This window comes from Etheostoma spectabile, chromosome 5 (genome assembly GCF_008692095.1).
Source record: "Etheostoma spectabile isolate EspeVRDwgs_2016 chromosome 5, UIUC_Espe_1.0, whole genome shotgun sequence".
Classification (NCBI taxonomy): domain Eukaryota; kingdom Metazoa; phylum Chordata; class Actinopteri; order Perciformes; family Percidae; genus Etheostoma; species Etheostoma spectabile.
In genome coordinates, this window is record NC_045737.1 from 33,531,542 (window position 1) to 33,540,760 (window position 9,219).

At 39.5% G+C, this 9,219-nt stretch overlaps 1 long non-coding RNA gene across 1 annotated transcript; it reads right to left on the bottom strand.

Annotated features, from left to right (window-relative positions):
- Window positions 1-1,569: 1,569 nt before the first annotated feature.
- Window positions 1,570-3,251, bottom strand: LOC116690338 (uncharacterized). Its single transcript, XR_004332237.1, has 3 exons — window positions 3,150-3,251; window positions 2,680-2,845; window positions 1,570-2,022 (listed from the first exon to the last, which is right to left on the bottom strand). It is a non-coding gene; the product is annotated as an uncharacterized LOC116690338 (long non-coding RNA).
- Window positions 3,252-9,219: the final 5,968 nt, after the last annotated feature.

Here is a 9,219-nt window from a genome sequence, read left to right on the forward strand (position 1 = left end):
TTGATAGTGCAGCAGGCTCGCTACGGACTCTAGACTCTGTTGCCCCTCTAAAAAAGAAGATATAAAAACAAAGAAGGTTGCTCCATGGTATAAACACTGAAACTCGAAATTAAAGCAAATATCGCGGAATCTTGAGAGATCTGGCGCTCCACCAAAACTGGAAAATTCTCGTTTAACCTGGCAAGATAGTCTTAAAACGTATAGGAAGGCCCTCCGTAATGCCAGAGCAGCGTACTACTCGTCATTGATAGAGAAAATAGGAACACACCCAGGTTTTTTTCAGTACTGTAGCCAGGCAACAGAAGGTCACAGCTCTACTGAGCCAAGTATTCCCATAGCTCTTAGTAGTAACGACTTTATGAGGTCTTCAATGAAAAATATAACTATTAGAAGCAAAATTCACCAAGACCTGCCTTTAACTGGCACTGATTATCTCTAAACTTAGGAACCTTAGAAACGCTGTAAAACCAGATACATGTTTTGACTGCTTTGCTTCACTTGATCTTTTCAATTTAATTCAATTATTTTCATCTCTAAGCCATCAACCTGCTCTTAGATCCCATCCCGACTAGGCTACTTAAAGAAGTTTTACCATTAGTCAACACTTCACTACAAATATAATCAATTTGTCTTTATTAACAGGCTATGTACCACAGCACTTTAAAGTAGCTGTAATTAAACCTCTCTGAAAAAGCCAAACCTTGATCCAGATGTTTTAGCCAACTATAGACCTATATCCAACCTTCCCTCTCTCAAGATCTTGAGAAAGCAGTCGCCAAACAGCTGTGTGTTTCTGCATAGCAACAGCTTATTGAGGATTTTCAGTCAGGATTTAGAGTTCTCATAGCACAGAGACAGCACTTGTGAAAATTACTAATGACCTCCTAATTGCTTAGACAAAGGACTTATCTCTGTACTTGTGTTATTAGATCTTAGCGCTGCATTTGATACCATTGACCATTATATCTTCACTGTTAAATTTTTATTGTATTTTGCGGTAAGTTACTGGCAACGTGTTGCCAGTAAGTTACTGTAACTACGGATACAGTATCATAACTGTAATTGCTTTTTACAGTATAAAAACCCTTACAGTAACTACTGGCAACACGTTGCCAAGTTACTGTAACTCCCCGATTCAGTAAGTTACGGCAACACGTTGCCAGTAACTTACTGTAACTACCCGATTACAGTATCATAACCGTAAATGTTTTTACAGTATAATACCCTTACTGTAACTTACGTATTAGAATACCCTTACTGTACCTTAGTTTTACAGTTAGAAAATAACTTACGTACCTTAGTTTACAGTAATATAATACCTTTACTGTATCTTAGTTTTACAGTAGAAAAAGTACCCTTACTGTAATAGTTTTACTGTATAATACCTCTACAGTAATCATATTATAATTACAATTTGCTAAATAATACTGAATGTCTTGCTGTATATAGTTTATTGTAATTGTGGTTCACAATGTTTTACACTATTTGGATTGGCTGTACAAACAATTTTAATATTTTACATAATTCTATTGAATTTAATAAATTCCAAATAATTGACTTTAGCCCATGTACAAAAGTAATACATTTTTATTTTCAGGTAAAAACATCAGGAACAAGATATTTTTTAACTCTGAAAGTGCAAAAGAACAGAAAATTGACATACAAGTGATACTAAAACAATGTCTAAATATGCGCCAAAACACTGGGCAGCATTCAGAGGCGGATACATGTCTGAACAACGTAGTTACCATTTGAATTGACTCTCAAAACGAATTGAACATTTTAACTCCCGCTGAAAACTAAATAACCTGTATTTGCAAATGTATAAAAAATGTGGTGTGGTTGTTACCACAAAGCTGAAGTTGTTGGGCTTTGGAAGGAGGAACAGTCTGCTAGAAGGATTTGTGAAGGCCGGACCCATGGTACTGTTGCTTGCTGATCCACATCTTCTGGAAGGTGGACAGAGAGGCGAAGATGGAGCCTCCAATCCAGAGATGCTCTGGTGGGGGGGTCCATACTGGACTGTATGAGAAGCAGAGATGATTGAGTTCTTTATCTAAACTGTTAACAAACTTAAAACTTGTGCATAAACAGAATATGACAGTATACAAAATAAGTCACCAGTAGTGAGTCCCAGATAATTCAAAGGTTTTTCTACTTTCTTTTGCTGTCTGTCGATGGGTTTGGTGATGATGATTTTGGAGCCGTTTCACAAAACTGATCTAACTAAGGAATTCCTCTTAAGTAAAAGGTTAATCTGTTAGGATCCTTTCCAAAGGTGTCAGAAACTTAAAAAATATGTTGACACCATCAGTGGCAAAAACAGAACTTTTAGTGGACGAAACTGACGACGCACATTTGCCTATATGATTACATTAGAACCCGGTTTGAAAGCTGCAGGTCACAGTGTTCTCGCTCAGTACTGGACCAACTCAAAGATTGTTATTCTTATCAGTCACTTATACAAAAAAAACATAAGAAAACTTTAACTAAAATTAAAACAACACTTTGTAGCTTTTGCTGCATAACTGTGACCTCTACTTACACAAGTGGTAAATTCAGGATGATTTAGTTGTGTCATTGTTGGAGCAGGAAGGGTACGTAGCCGCACCACTTCATTGTACTGTGTAATCATTTTTCTGATGTTAACTATTTTACATCACACAAGAAAATGCTTACCTAGTTTGATGTCATCCACTCAAATTCGGTGAGCTGTTGGAGGAAGGTGGTGACTCTGGAGCACATACTCGTCACCTTTCTTTGGACGACTCTTCCCGTCTTGTAGCTTGTACCCACAGTAGCAGTGCACTTGGTGCCCTCATCTGGGTTGATCCTTAAGAAGAATCTTAAAAGAAAAACAGGTTTAAGATTTTCATAATCAAGAGCAGTCATCTTTAAATACAGCCCTTTATTCACACACACACACACACACCACACACACACTCACTCACACACACACAACACACACACACACACACACACACACACACACACACGTATGTGTTTGTGGTTCCTGTTTAAAGGAAGTGGGACATTGCTCATTTCCACAAGAAAACCTATAGTTTGCCGTTAGTGATGTTTTTTCACATGTCTACAGAATATTTCTAATTCTTGAGTACACAGGTTGCAAAACGTATACCTGTACATACTTTTTGTTGTATGAGGATAGATTGTTGAAAGGGATCATGTGCTCCTGTGGGTCATGGGGTCAGACCTTCTTCCAGCTTTCTTCTTCCTCCCATCTCTCTCAGTTGTTCCAGTCACTGGTTGTTGTTCTACATTTGAATGATGAAAAATTTTTTAAAGTGTCATGGGTTATAAATACAATACAACAAGAAAAAAATGCCTGCATTAGTATGCAGGTAACCAGTTAATGTAGGTAACTCTTATTTGTTAGAATAACACAGAATGTTATGTGAGTATTAAAAGTTAATCATATGTTATTAAAGAGTCCAAATAATTTGTTTAACAATCTGTCAATTTAAGTTCAAGGGGCTGGAAAATACATACTTCTTTTCACCAATAAACCATGGTAGAAAGCAATAATACTAACTGCAAAGTAGGCACTGAGGCAAATCTTTGCTGGACATCACGATGGTTTTAGTGGCCAAACCCTGAAGCTAAGGCAAAAAACTGCTCTCCATAAATGTGGAGGCATGAATTTTCCACAGAACTAGAGCTAAATGTGGTTAACGTTGAATTAAATTTACACACGTCTTTTTTAGCTAAAAAAACTACAACATATAGCTGTAATAAGTTGTGCTTAATCATTCTAAAACACTGACAAACCAACCAACAGAATTGGGAGTTTAACGTTAGCATTAACGGAGGTAATGTTAGCCAAAATACGGCAACAGCAAGCTCATAGCTAGCAGAACCGACCTTAAACTCCCAGAATATGGGTTACATTGTATTTCAGAATGGGGTGACAAATAAAAAGAATGTGCCGAACAGCGCATGTAAAACGAGTAGGTTAGCTTACCGAACGTGTAATTAGGCAGCTAATCCTCACACGGGGAAAATGTTAGGTTGGAGGCGTTGGTTTTCTTCGGGGGGGAAGGAGTAACAGCTTGCTCTAGCCCAGCTATGACACAGGTCGCAAGCTACGTCGCCGCTTGCGAAGGCTATCAGCAGAGATTTTAATGTCACAGAATTAGCAAAGATTGATCTTACCTTAAGCTGATCCAGCTCCTCTGAGGAGAGTGTGTGTGACGGACTCTGCTGCGCACGGACCAAAGCGGTACTCCTTTGATGTCTCGAGCCGCTACTTCTTTCAACACCTTTGAAGTATCTACCGCTATTCTTTGAAGTCGTGAGGTCATATCACAAAATTTAAATTACCTCACAGCTAAAGATAATAAATGTAAATGTAAATGTAAAATATTTATAAATGAAATAATTTAATTGGATAGAGATATTTTATTTTCCATTTAATTTCATGCTTCTTAACATTAACTAAATATTATTGAGTCTGTTTATTTAACTACAGTATCACTATGCTGTTGTTTTTACAACAGACTACCGCATATTCAAAAAATACAGTAAATCACGTAAATCAATGTTACTACCCATAATGCAATGCCTATTACAGTAATGAACCGGAAAAGAAAATTACGATATTTTACGGGCATTTGTGGTAAGTAACTGTAGAATACAGTAGAGTTTAACAGTGTTATTACAGAGATTGGAACATTTAATTGGCATTAAAGGGACTGCTCTAAGCTGGTTTAAGTCTTATTTATCAGATCGATCTCAGTTTGTTATGTTAACGATGAATCCTCTGTGCACGCCAACGTTAGTCATGGAGTCCCACAAGGATCTGGCTCGGTCCAATCCTGTTCACTTTATATAGCTTCCTTAGGCAGTATTATTAGGAAAACCCCATAAACTTTCATTGTTATGCAGATGATACTCAATTATATCTTTCAATCAAGCCGGATGAAACTAATCAGTTAGCTAAACTTCAAACGTGCTTCAAGATATAAAACCTGGATGACCTGTAATTTTCTAAGTTAAACTCCGATAAAACTGAGTTATTGCTCTCGGACCCAAGCACCTTCGTGACGCACTATCCAAAGATAAGTACTCTGGATGGCATCACCCGGCCTCCAGCACCACAGTGAGAATCTTGGAGTCATCTTGATCAGGACAGTCCTTTAATTCCATTAAAGCAAATTCAGGATCGCCTTTTTTCACCTACGTAATATTGCAAAAATCAGGAATATCCTGTCTAAAAAAGATGCAGAAAAACTAGTCCATGCATTTGTTACTTCTAGGTTGGATTACTGCAATTCTCTCGTTATCAGGGCTCGAAAAAAATCCAAAGACTCTACAGCTGATCCAGAATGCTGCGGCACGTGTTCTGACGGGAACCAGGAAAGAGATCACGTTTCTCCTGTTTTAGCTCTTGTATTGGCTTCCTGTAAAATTAGAATAGAATTTAAAATCCTCTTCTCACTACAAAGCTCTTCATGGTCAGGCTCCATTATCTTAAAGAGCTTATAGTACCTTACAACCCTGGGAGAGAACACGCTCCCAGAATGCAGGGTTACTGGTGGTTCCTAGAGTCTCTAAAAAAAGAACAGGAGCCAGAGCGTTCAGCTATCAAGCTCCTCTCTGTGGAACCAGGTTTCAGTTGGGTCCGGGAGGCAGACACCGTCTCCACATTTAAGAGTAGGCTTAAGACTTCCTTTTGATAAAGCTTATAGTTAGGGCATAGAACGAATATTGTTAGGGAGTAGTAGTTAGTCACATTGTTTTCAGATTAATCATATAATATAACTAAAGGGAGACTTGGCATACAGCCCGATCCGGTTGGGGAGAGTTCTGGCCCGGCGGGCTGGAGCTCTCTTTACCTCGTCTCTCTTGGTGTTGTGTAATAGTTTTAGACAGCTGGGGACTATTTTGACACTAGTTAGGGCATAGAATCGAATATGTTAGGGAGTAGTAGCTAGTCACATAGTTTTCAGATTTATCAAAATAATCAAGAATATAATAGAACCAAAGGGAGACTTGGCATACAGCCCGATCCGGTTGGGGAGAGGTTGGCCGGCCGGCTGGAGCTCTTTTACCTCGTCTCTCTGGTTTTTTTTGTAATAGTTTTAGACAGCTGGGGACTTATTTTGATACACTGAGCTCCTCTCTCCTATCTTCCATCTTTTCATTTATGTGCTCCATGTCCCAGAAATGCTGTTTACTAAACTATTTCTGGGGAGTCATTCCCCGGAGTCCTTATGTTCTTTTTTCCCCAGCATGTTCCCTGGATCAGAGAGGCTCCGAAATCAGGGTAGAGCTATGCATGGTTCCGCTACACGTTTGTGATGCCATGTTCAACTGCTACACTGTGGTGCCCTGCTACGTCCTGTACGTCCTGCTAGTTGCTAGCTGTCCTTGCCTTAATGCTGCACAGCGTCCTGCTATGCCATGAACTACCACAAAGAACTGTACAAACTACTAATTTTTTCATTTTTGTTATTGCCACTCTTCATTCTAACCCAACCGGCCCGTCAGACACCGCCTACCAAGAGCCTGGGTCTGACCGAGGTTTCTGCTAAAAGGAAGTTTTTCCTCGCCACTGTCGCACTGTTGCTTGCTCTGGAGGAAACTAGAACTGTTGGGTCCTTGTAAATTCCGGAGGTGGTCATCTGTAAAGTGTCTTGGATAATTCGTGTATGAATTGATACTATAAATAAAATTGAATTGAATTGAATTGAATTGAATAGAAGTGTGAGAATTACTCAACCAAAAAAGGAACACTTCACCCTTTTGTTGAAGTTTGGTTTTCATGGGACAGAGCTGATAGACATCAAGAGACAAAGAAAAGATGCAAATATCATAAGAGAATCAAAATGCATCACAATAAATGAAAGTTTCAAAGGGACAAGATTATCATCTGAAGAAGATCCCTTTGTGTGGACCAGCGATCACTTTGTGGAAACTATTGGGGATCCAAATAAAGTTTGAATAATGAATATCTCTAAAGGGTGTACAGATACCTCACATACAACAGCAAAATAATCAAGAGGATATTTCAAAATTCCAGGAGACACAATAAATATAATTCAAATGAGATTCATCCCATGTTTGAGGAGAGGGCTCACCTACAACCACATGACATAAAAAGGCATTAATTTATTAGGCTTATCACCAAAAACAGCATTACGCACTCAAACATTCGTTTAATCTTAATAGTTTGACAATCTGAACCACGTTATAAGAACAGGTCCCTCCTCAACAAGTCCTTCACATTAAATCACAAAATACATGGCTCATAGCTGCCCTCAAGCAGGACATCATTTACTGAATAAACTAGAATCCGTTTCCCCCCTTGGTGGGGTTTGTTTGGGCAGGTCAGAACACAGCAATCCCACTCAGATGCCAAACAAGCATAATGATACCTGCGTGTTGAGGTGGTCTCGGTATGCTTTGTAATCGAACTCTGTAGCGATTTGTTTGTGGTGAGAACGTGATCCGACCCTCGTACACAAACGCGCCGTGCGTTTGTGTGTTCCAAATAGGCTCCTGTAGTCAGTTGTGCTTTGCAATCTGCGATGTGGCAGAACAAGCAAACTGTAGCAGCTTGCAGAGTTTCTCTCACCAAAATAGAAAGCAATCAAGCTTGTCGTTGCATTTCCGTGGTCAAACCAGCTACAGATGGAGACAGACACCGGCACAGCAGAGCAAAGTCTGACGATGTCTGATTGGTTAAATATAATTCAAAATGGAGTTGCATTAAATATTCAGAACATAGGACTTTCTTCCTGTATTTACTCTTTTGCTCCCGCTTGAGACACATCCGACCAATAAGATGAGTGAACGTTCTTGCGTGATTTGTATTGACGCATTTTAGAATGCTTGGTCTTTGTCCTGTTGTAAAACAAACCAAGGGGAAACGGCTCCAGGTTTACAAACCCAACTGATTCGGACCAAAGCAATCAAACGATAGGTGTGAAAATGTCCTCAGTCTCTGGAGCTGAGGTGGTCTTCCCTCTTGAAGTTCCAGTTTCTGATTGACACTGATGAAATCTTCTCTACTTCAGGAATACAAACGTTTAGGAGGGGTCATTCTGTTGGAAGGTGGTGTGTAAATATCACAATCGAGTGTCAACGTGTGGACCGAATCCACCCACCAAACCGGTTTTATAGAGCCATGCTAAAATGGAGGGCCACTGTTTAGCCGAGTGTCCCTGCAGATGGTCTGAATTACCTCTCTGTATGGCTTAGGGTTCCCTTGAGATTCAGAGCAAGCAAGAGTTGTGTGCAAGTTTTGTGTGGTCCTAACCTTTTACCATCATTTTTCTCTTTCTCTCCTCTCAGATAACAGTCCTTTCTCTCTTGTTAGAACAAGAGGAGAGTGGGGATTTGTTCATCATTTTTTTCTCTTTCACTAGAGATTATTTTGCTCTTTTCCTCTCTTGCTGCACAGCTTCCCCATTTCCTTTTCATTTTAGTCTCTCTCTTTGTACTTCCATCACTCTTGTTCCATTTTATCTAGACAAAACAGACATGTTTGCAATATTCGCCTTGACAGATTTGCATTTTTCAAAGAAGATGAGAAGTAGAAATTTGATCGCAGATCTTCCTTTGGCTCCTCCATGCAGGTTTTTTTTCCTGTAACCAAAAAAGAAGGAAACTCCCTGATTTATGAAAAAAGTCCTTTGATGACAGAGATGTACTCATAATAAGGAATGTGAGCATCGGAGGCTCGCTGCAGCACGTGTCCACCACCTGTTGCCTGTAACGGATCCAACCTGAAATCACACACAAGGCCCCTCTGTGTCAGAGCGGCAGACCCAGTGTAACACAATCACACCCCGCACTGTCAAACACATTTTATCTGCATACGTTTAGCATAAGATGCATACCATTTCTAATTGGTGCTGACTGTTTGCACCAAGGGAGAAACGTGCAACGTGATACAAAGATTGTCTTTTTTGTTAATGGCTGTCAAGCCGTTTCTGTAGCAGCTCATGCTAAGGACCAAGTTCTTCTTCTGGTCTTTCTAAGCAAACCACAAACAAAAAACATCACTTTTTGAGCCACTGATGTCAAATGTCCAATTTACTGATGTGGGCGATGTAGTATATTCACCTGACATCTTGGCAGGTATGGCATGACATTTTTAAATCTCTGATATTGCCTCCTAAAGCTACTTTAGGGTCTTTATACAGGTCATTGTTCAACATCAGATAAACAATTGATTCAATTAAATATGTTTAG